The sequence below is a fragment of the Montipora capricornis genome, chromosome 6 (assembly GCF_036669925.1).
Source record: "Montipora capricornis isolate CH-2021 chromosome 6, ASM3666992v2, whole genome shotgun sequence".
Taxonomy (NCBI): domain Eukaryota; kingdom Metazoa; phylum Cnidaria; class Anthozoa; order Scleractinia; family Acroporidae; genus Montipora; species Montipora capricornis.
Genome location: NC_090888.1, coordinates 8,271,314 through 8,282,023, shown reverse-complemented (window position 1 = coordinate 8,282,023; position 10,710 = coordinate 8,271,314).

Here is a 10,710-nt window from a genome sequence, read left to right as displayed (position 1 = left end):
AATACAAGTATTAATTTCTCAAAAACAGCACTTTTTTTTTTTTCATTTTACAAACGTGTTTCGAGGGACTTCCGTCATTCTCATTGAAATCACAAGTAACAGTATCCCTTGAGTTTGTCTTTTATCCTGGTATAAAAGTGAGTTTTGTTTTTAGCAATTTGGGACTCCCCTCCCTCCAGAACTTATTATATTAGTCACCAGGAGTACCGAGTTCAGTGCCATTTTGAATTGGACACTTTGCGAGGACAACGCTTTCTGGCCGCCATTTTTAATTAGCAGCTTAACTTACAAGTTCTACGGAGTCAGGTAGCTTCGCGTTGCTACCTGGAGATGCTTCATTGGATTCATGGTTTAGAGAAAGTCATGTTCCACGAGCCTGGCGTGTTTATTTAGCGACTGGATTCAATTGTCGCGAAAACAATTGTGCTTGTTTTGGGTCGATCGGAGTCCCTAAGCTGGCTTCCGTCTCCTACCTTGTCACTATACTATGGAGGAAGGTGAACGGGGACCATTTTTCCCGAAACTTCGTGTACATATTAAAGACAACAACAGCTCACCACATGGTTGATTTTTATCTCCATTTTCTTGCAAATTTCTAGACCTAAACTTTGCCTCATATGTTCTCTATATTTACCTATGTGGCACACACAGTGAGCCTGGGTTACCTGAGGTCGAAACGGCGCTTAATTTAAGGGGAGAAAACGAAAATTTATCAACAAATGCTGACGTTCCTCATAAGACCTAAAATTTGGCCATTTCACGTTGTTGTTTTGCATACAACGGCAAAGAAATGGACAAAAGAGAAAAACGCACGTACAGGGCGTGAAAAACTATTGTTTTTGCCCACTAAATATGCAAATTTCTGACTGTCTCGCGGACGTTCTCGTTGCCGTCGCCGTTGTCGTTCCCCAGTCAGCTCGACTTTGAACGCTTTCCATTTGACCATAGTTGATAGAGGAGAATGGTTATGAAACCCAACAAATTTCTTTGTTGTAGGTTTTTGTTCTATCTTTTGGCTTTGACCGTGCACAAAACACAATGGTTGTTCACTCCGTACTGAGGAACTAACCAGTAGAAACGTGTTGGTTACGTAATTCATGCATAGTGTATGAGCTCAAAACAAAATATTGTGCACGGTCGTGGACTTTCCTACCTAAATCTTGGCATCTTTGTTTGCTCCTTTGATGTTTGCCGAGCTTCCAAACCATTCCCCTCTATTAACTATGATTTGACAGAACTTACCGGCAAGACCAGACATTTGGAAGGAATAACTCTACAACGCCTTCAAACTAACACACTTCGATGATGATATGTACTCCTCTGGCAGAATATGAGGGATTATCATGCAAGTGTTCCTTCAAATTGTTGCATTTTCTTTGCAAACTGGCGGTCTTGCCAGCCAGTTCTGACAAAAGGAAAGCACCCTTAATTTCAAACGGCGTGTTGCTGTTTTTCTGAACTTAACTCACAAATTACTTAAATCTATCGTGGATTATTTTGCAACTTGATATCAATTCCAATTAGCCGCGACTGAATGAATTTCTCACTCTTGAAACCACTGGCGTGCTTTACTCGTGCCCCTTTCGGGCCAAATTATCTTTAGTTCCGTTTAAAACAAGCATCAGAGACGTTACGTCGTCTATTAAGTGCAGATCAGAGAAGCACTTAACAGAAGACTTTAACGTCCTCAGACACGTTTTCCCAATGAACCGTTTTGATACCAGACGCTAAAGTCGTCTCCAACTCAGAAGACTTTAACATCTCGGTTGTCAGGCGGCCATTGCGTTCCTGGCAATCTGATTGGCTCATTAATTCTCTGTTATCAGTTTATATACCGCGCTAGGTGTATTGCCAGGATGAAACATCCGTGGCTCGAAGATGCAAACGTTCAGAGCTCACTGATTAAGATTTAATGGAGCGGCATGAGATTGGTACATTAAATCCAAATCGATAACGCGCTTCGTTAGCTGTTTTATCGGTCTCGTGGAATAATTGTTAACTGGCATTCACCGTTTGACCAGGGCGTAGAAGTTCTGCTTATAATTATTGAACAGAGCAGAGTATGAAATTCATGCATTCAGTCAGTTTTCCTGTTGTAAGTATTCGATTCCTGGGGGAAAATTTACAAAATGATTGCCAGACTACCGCAGAAACTCAAACAGGGTCTAATGGAATCTGACACTTCTTGTGTTTTTCCACCATCATTTCAGGCTAATGTAACTTAATTGTTATAATTTCCTTTCATTATACTGTAACATGTCTTTGTAACACTTCGAGTCGAGGCGAGTGCTATCATGCAAAAATGCCGTGTGTTAATTCTTTATTTTCCGGGCGTTTTCGAACAAACTTTTTGCTTATCATAACATTTCTGCTTATTTTTTGCCTTAGTTCTTAAATGTGTGTATCTGTTGTTGTTGTTGTTGTTGTTGTTGTTGTTTTTAGTCGCTACAATATACAGCACGATTCTTTTTCCTCTTTTAACCAATCATATTATTGTCTTGTGGTGTTGTCTTTATCATAGCCGTCGCGTTTCTTAAACTCTTCCTTTGAGATTTTATTACTAAATTTATAAATACTGCATGTGACGTTTCAACTTCATTGTAGGCGCATAGCCTGGTTCTCTTGCACTTGTGCGATAAGCACAAGCATAAACGTAAGAAAAATCGTCACGGTGAGGGAACGGGCGTAATAAAATAAGCATAACACAAAGCACGACAATTCGCACGCCATCTTGAATCTTACTGGATCTTCTCCGACGTCACTACACTTGCGTATGCCAAATTCTCCTCGGCTTGTTTCACCGTGTGAACGTCGCAAAACTCGTGATTGAACTTACACTTGTGCGATAAGCACAAGTGGGGACCGGGCTTATGTTTTGAGTGAATGCTTACATTAAAGTCAACCGCGCTGTATAGACAGGATGTTTGTACATATCACTTATAAGTCACCGCTTTGACCATATCAAAAGCCCTCGACAAAATGCACGTTTTAAAAAACGCCATAGTTAGGTGTTTATATGCTTTCGACTATTATATCCGTGGTTACGTAGTACAAAAAATTCTAGAAGACACCGAAGATCCAGCAACACCATTGATATTTGGCGAATGACGACGAGCAATTTAAATCGAAGAACGAAATACGCAGTGTCCGCCGCTTGGGTCACAAACCAGAGTTCTTCGGGCCGATTTACACAGTGCGATTTTGGTGCATGCGGCAAGCTTATATAGCTTACGATAGGCCTATACGACATGACTTACGATTGTCGCAGCGTTTTAAAACATGTGGTGAGGTGCAAGCTGTTGTTGATGGAAAATCAAGTCTTTGGTTAGAGGACTTAGCTTTTCACTTTGGCTACGCAGATTTCCCTTTCGTAAACGGTCGTTGCCATTTATAACGGTTGACTACACACTTCACTTCAAAGAAAATTAAAGGAACAAACTAAAAAAAAACATTAACAAAATTTAAGACAAAAAAGGAAAAAAAAAACATTTATAAAAGAAAAACTGGAGGAAAAAAAGAGCCCGAAAAATTCAAGCCTCGAACTCGGGTTCTTAGCCCGCACCCTAAACAGAACCCGAACCCGAACCCTAACCCATATTACCAGCCAGACACTACTCCCAGTAACCGCAACCTTTTGAGTCCTTAGACCTACTGAGTGTAGATTCAGAGCTAAAAAATGGAATCGACCGTTTCAAATGGCAACGACCGTTCTGAGAAATGGAAACGACCGTTTACGAAAGGGAAACAAGCTTCGGCTACTCGGAACCTCCGTCTGTGTTAGGTCGCGGGATCAAAACTCAGGCCGGACCAACACTCAGGGACTTTAAATAACTGAGGAGAAAGCACTGCCTTTGTAAAATGACATCTGAAAATGGTACTACACTTTATACTATTCTCGGATAAGGATAATAAACGTTAATTAACCGTAGGCCCTGTCTTACAACCCCTCAATGTTCAGAACGCTGTGGGACGTAAGAACCCACGTACCATTCGCAAAGAGTGCGGGCGGGTGTTGCGGTCTGTCCTAGCTATGAGGTATATCATGCTCAGAGATAATAGCTACACCAAGCTCCTCTAAAATCCAAGATATGATGACGATAAGGATGAAGCCCAATCGGCAAAAGACGGAAAGATTCTACCTAATACCTGATTCTACCGACATTTCAGTGGGTTAATTCTTGCATGTCTACAGCGAAACCCTTGGCTTCGATATTAACGGCTTTGATAAAATATATAATAAGTGTTCACTATAATATTACATCAACTTTAGCCCAAGTAGTCTCCAGCAATCAAGCAATCGATCTCCACGAGGTAGTGTTCATTTGCTGTAAGCTTGTTACGGAGGAAAACCTCCATTCGCAAGATGAAATTAAAATGCGTCTTTTCTTCTCGATTGGACTGTTTTCGGCGTTCTCTAAAGAAGCACCGGGCAGGAAAAACAATCTCTTAAACTTGACTCAGCAGAAAAGTAAATTGCAGCTCATATTTAATGTCTAGACGCTAGTTTTACTTTGCGTGAGACTTCCCAGACCGCACCAACAAAAACCCTTCACAAAATTAAAGGTTCTGTCCTGAGGAAACAGACATGACTTTCAGGTTCGATATACTGCCATCTTAAAAGGCCAAGCACTTGTAAGTTTTAAATATAGTGTCTGGAAATAAGTAAACGACTCGACAAATAGAATTTTAAAAGCACTCTGACAGTCTGAAAGAGTTTGAAAATTGCAAAGTACGCGCAAAATATATTGTTCCTTCTTTCGCACTAAGTTTTTGTTTAGTGATATTTTGGTTGGAATAACGCAGAAGTTTCATGAAGTCGTGGTTGTTGAGCTTTGTTTTTTTCCGGTTGTGTTGATCAGCTAAGGATCATTTCGTGGGAAAACCACGCCTTTAGTCCCTAGCGATTGGTTTTGATCATTCAAAGCATTTATGCTTTGCTTGGCTGATTATTTACTCTTTCCTTGGGAGTACCGTAGACACTGTGCTAAGGTGGGACTAGGGCTCTGGCTCAATTCTGAGAGCAACCTGTTCACACCAATGTGGTCTCAAACTTTGGTTTCTAGTCGCATGTCAGGGGATTGAGTTTTTACAGTCAGATATATCATTATCATGTTTCATATCCTCTACGGTTTTATAATTAACACACAAAATGACCACTTCCAAGTTGGCTTGAAATCTAAATTATATTAGTAGAGTACTCCACCGGCGGCATCGCAAAACTAGTCTTGTGTTCCATTTCATTTCTTCATTTCAGTCTTTATTGATTTACGCTATAAACAATGATTTACACAAACAAAATAAATTGCGAAACAAAGAAATATATGGTAAATGGAATTAAATTTAAAAAAGGATTTAATTTCGTTGGCAGCAGCAAATTAAAAGCTTTCTAGTTCTCCACCACCATTATAGTAAATTAAATGGCAACTAATATAAAAACAGCTAGAAGTAAATTAAACTAAAATAGCTCTAGGAAGGCATAAAGGCTTAGATATGCTATAAGTAATAACACTAAAGGGTATAAGCAGAAATGAAGTTTGATTTTTGAGAAGAAAACATTTGTATTGTAAAACTCAAATTTGAATTTTAATGGAATATTCCCAATTCTTTGATCCAAGAAAATTAATTCAAATCTGGGCAAGAGTAAATCTTTCAGGCTCACTCTTCGTCATTGTTTAATTTACGTTTGGAATTGTACTGGACGGAAGAACGAAAGTTGTCACCTAAATTGACTCACGTGTTTGTATTGTTGTTGTTGTTTTCGTTTTTAAATTTGTTTGTTTTCTTCACTAATTTACTTTTGAGTATAGTTAGTTTGCTTAGTTTGAATGTTTTCGTTGATTATATAGATCGCATTATCCTTGTTCGCTTTAAGAGCATACCGCCCTGCGAGTATCTAGGCTCTCAACTGATCTGTTTTGATCACGTCTTTAACGAAAATGACTTTCCGATGAATCGAATATCGGCGATCTACGCTTCTGGGTGATTCGAGATTTTTTTTTAAGTAGGGCATACTTATGACACACAACTTCCCGAAGCAAGACCATGCGTTTCTAAGGCGAATGTTGATGACTTTCATATTGGCGCAAAAGTCAAGTTTTTACCAGCGGTTGCATAAGGTCGAAGTTAAACTGACTTGCTCTGAGAAAAGTTTTTGATAGTTTCAACTTTTCAAAAACAGAATTATCGACTGCAGAAAACAAACACTTGAAAATCAACTGATGTTTCCCTATAATGGTATCGGCGAGGCGTAAAATAAGAGCACACCGTGGCTTATTTTGATGTACAGCTCTAGATCTCTAGATTTTTTGGAGAGTTGTCTGCAGTCAACTTCGCTGGCAAAGATAGAATCCTTGAATCCTAGAGTCGAAGTGAATTCCAGTTGATTACATAATTTCGGAATTTGTTATCTTGGACTGAGATTGGAAACAACGGCGAAAGTTCTTGATATGCTAAGTGTTATCTCCTGTATATTCAGAGCTTTTGAATATCGCGCTCGGTTTTGCCGCCGTCTTAAAAAACAATCAAAAGAACGCCGAAAACGTCCTAATTGAAACGCTAGCGGCGCCTTTTCTAGAACTCAGTGGATCTGAAAGTTTCGTTGAAAGAGAACAAAGTGGAATAGCGCAATACAAGCAAATATAAACTTGATGATCTTGCGCGATTCCTTTTTTTTTAGCGTGGTGCCAAGATTTTGAAAATAGGGCATAAGGCGGCAAGAGCTTGTACAAAAATATCGTGACAAGTGGTGTAATGACCTTGGCTCAAAGCATGAAATTCATATTATCCGGTTAGAAAAATATGTTTGGAGATTAAGTATTCGTCAAATATACAAACGTTTCTGCCAACGCGGGTTCCAGAAAAGTTGCGGCGACATTTGAAAAACGGTTCAGAATACAACAGATGTTATTCTTATTCAAATAAGTGGCAGGGAGTCATGCATTTATAAGCCCTCAAAATTAACTGAAAACATTCAATAATTGGGTTGTTCGGTGTGGGCGAAGGGGCGAAGGGGCGAAAGGCGGTCCTTTTCGTCATACTTTTATTCGTCCTCACATATCCGGTAATTTCCAAAACAGAGATTTTATTCTCCGTTTTTTCCTCCCGCCCACAAGAATACGGCGCTTTATCGATCTGTCACCGAAAACGAAGGTTTTTTGAAATGCGCTCCAGATTGCAGACTTTTAAAAACCGAAGTCTATCGTATTCGTGTGGACGGGTGAATACGATAACATCAGAAGCAATCTCGACCCCAGAGCTCTTCCCTTGACTGAAGGAAAGAGTAGCTCTGGGGAACCCTGAAACAAAGTGTCTTCTCATTGTTTTTCTTGAAGAACAATAAAAAGCGACTCTAATTGGTGAATTCATGTTAGCGCGAAGAGTGAGCAGGCGCCGTAAGGTTCAAATAACCAATTTTTGGCTATAAGAACCCTACGGCGCATATTCTCCTACATAGAGTTTCCCAGAGCTTTGGGTCGATCCGGGGTTCTGGTGACGAGAATGTATCAGAAGCTCGTGATACCATAGAGAGCGCACGCGCACGCATGCTTTATATGTGGAGGTCAGCGTTTTCGAATTGTTTTCGCGTATTCGTGTGGACGGGCAAATACGATTCGCAAACACTAGGTGTGGACGTAGAATTCATTTACAGAGAAAAAAACCCCGTTTTCGCAAATATCCGGATGCGTGTGGACAGTGCTTAAGAAACAACACCCGTCCAGCTATAACAACGACAACACCATAAAACAATAATATCATTGGTTAAAAGGGGAAAAATAAGGGAAAAAATAATCGTTGTACACGTGCAGCACGCATTTTAGCACGCACCAAATTTGAGGCTTTGACTGGACGACAACGCGAGCATACATATGTTAACGTTTCATTTACTATTCTTACTCTGAAATTGCTCGTATCCAACTTGTTTTCAGGGTTACCATACGTCGCTTAATTTGTGCGAAGTGAACCAATCACGACCCCAGAGCTCTTCACTAGACCGAGGGAGAAAAGAGTTCAGGAGCACCCTGAAACAAAGAGTCTTCTCATTCGTTTTCATGAAGAAAAATCGAAAGCGTCACTAATTGGCACATTCATGTTAGCGCCGGCGAGGAGTGAGCAGGCGCCGTAAGGTTCAAATAACCAATTTTTAGCTTTAAGAACCCTACGGCGCGTTTTTTCCTGGATAGAGTTTTCCAGAGCCTTGGGTCCGATGATCCGAGGCTCTGGTGACGAGAATGCGAAGTGAACGAGTTGACTGATACATCGTCAAAGACATAATTACTGGGTTGCCTATGGCAAACCAGTCGAGGTCTGCGTTTTGTTTGTTTGTTTTATTTTTTTTATTTTTTTTTGTTTTGTTTGTTTTTTTTTTCCGTGTCGGTAAAAGTCTTGCCTGTCACTCCCCTGGTAAGTGGTGTCTTTGTGCATAGAGCCTTCTGCGTGTATTTTCTTAGGATCGAGAGGGTAGTGGAACTGCGTAGATTTCTCTGGTGGACACAGTAGAATCATTAACTTAGCCTGCAATGGCGTCGAAAGTCATGTAACGCGAATGGCGTTTTAGTGGATCCTTAAACAAAATATACCCTTATGGAGCTCAATAATGGAAAGTCAGTCGGATAAACTGGGCAGGAATCTCAAAAGCGACGAGTACTGGACTTCGACAACAATCTATCGCCCGTCGAGACGAAAAGGATTCTGTGGTATTTTCTGCCTTTGTGAATTATAATATCATGTTGTGTATTGAATTTTCGAGCTTAAGGTTGAAATGTGATATGGGAGAAGTTTTTTAGTATTGCTCTGTAAGCAGGAAGGGTTCACAGGCCTGTTGGAAGCGTGCTTGAGTTTCAACAAAATGAGCCCCAAAATCAGTGAAAACTTGTGACGCAGATGAATAATAAAGTAGCTGCTATTTATAACGTCGAACGCGTCTTGGAAAGTAAATTTTGACTTTGCATAAACAAGAGTTGGGCGATTGTGATATTTTTTTTGACTTCGCTCATTTCATTGTCAAACTTTATAACACTTGACAGAAAAAGAAACTTACGAAAACCCGGTATCTTGCCATCATTTGACACAGATGCTTCACTGTTTGGCGAGTAAACATGCCGCGGTAACTGAACGGGGCCCGCTGAATTCCGGCCATGTCACTTTCGATTTTGCAATTTACTTGAACGTAGCAAAAATCTCCCAAAATGTTTGTCGCCCTGATCGTAACTTTTTATATTCTATATTCACGGTTCAAGATTAATGTTGTTTTCATGTCGTAAATATTTCATTCTCGATCGACCGTCCGGGAAACTTCCTTCTGCTCTTTCTAAAAATTGTTTATCAATAGTTATTTGCTTTTTCATCAATATTTGTTTTGCATAAAGCTAGCTAACAAAATCTGTACCTTGCTGAGTTCGCATTTGTTAGCGTTAATAGTATTTTCGGTCAGATGCTTCTGTTTTTTATGAAGGGTTCATTGTTTTGGTCTCCCATTCTAACACTAACCCCGCGGAACAGGGCTTGACTTCAGTGACGTTTAGTGTTACAAAGCTGTCAGATGCTCAGCGAGCACACTTGTGGTGCAAAGGAGTTGTGAGGGAACTTGAAAATTATCAACATGTCAGCCCAGAAGCCAATGTTTCTCGCTTCTCTTTTATTTGTTATTCTTCAGACTGGAATGCTGTATTTCAACACCACACAATTCAGTGCCTTCTGATTTTCTGTAGCACGTACCACAGGCAACCCAGTGTATGCTTCACGGAAGCATCTCGTTATGATAGCGCAAAGTTATATTTTGAGGTGACGTTTTCTCGACGTCGCCGCGTAGATCTAAAGGTCCATACAGTCTCTAACAACGCGTTGAATGAAGATCAAGAACTCAAATGATCTGCTTCCTCAAGGTCCGTCGCTGACGAAGAAAGGTTTTGTTTGTTCATGAACGCAAGAGCGAAAGCATGATAAGTAAAAGAACAGACCATAATAAAATTTCGTGACAAAATTGAATTAGTTCGCAATATATAATTCCTAAATCTCGTGGCGTTTAGCGCCAAATCTGTATAGCCAATATTTTACATTTGCCGCATCAAGTCAACACAGGAAGACAAACATCCAGCACTGATTCAGGTGTGTCAAGGGTAAGGTCAAACCTCCAAACAAATGCAACATGAATGACATCCCACCAAAAAGAGAAAACCTTTTTTAGACAGTTCATAATAACTTAGGTTGAAAAAATTCGAGCTAGGTTGAAAAAAGCAACCTAGGTTAAAATTAAAAGTAACCTATAGACTTAATTCATTGATCCAAAACATTACACCATCGCTGTCTTATGTTTTCATAGCAACTTCCGTATGGAACTTTCTAAATATTTATGCATCCGTCATTGGCCAATCAGAAACGCGATATTTTTTAAATACATAATCATGATAAATCTTTTTTCGAGCGTTTTACGTGACCTTTCAGTTCTCGAATTCTTGCGCCTATTATTATACTTAACCACAGTCGTTGGGGTAATTTAATTTTTAAGTTTTTTTCTAACGTTGTTACGAGCTGAGTGGAAAGCATGGCCTACGGAGGGAACGGTCAAAATATCACTTGCAACGAAATTAAGAAGAACTTCATCATCAATGAGCCTTATCTTACGATAGGTGCGTATCCTTCTAAAGTCGTCATAGTCTCTGATGTTGTGTATGGTTTTGTTCAAGCTGATTCTCAAAGTAGAAGATATGTTCA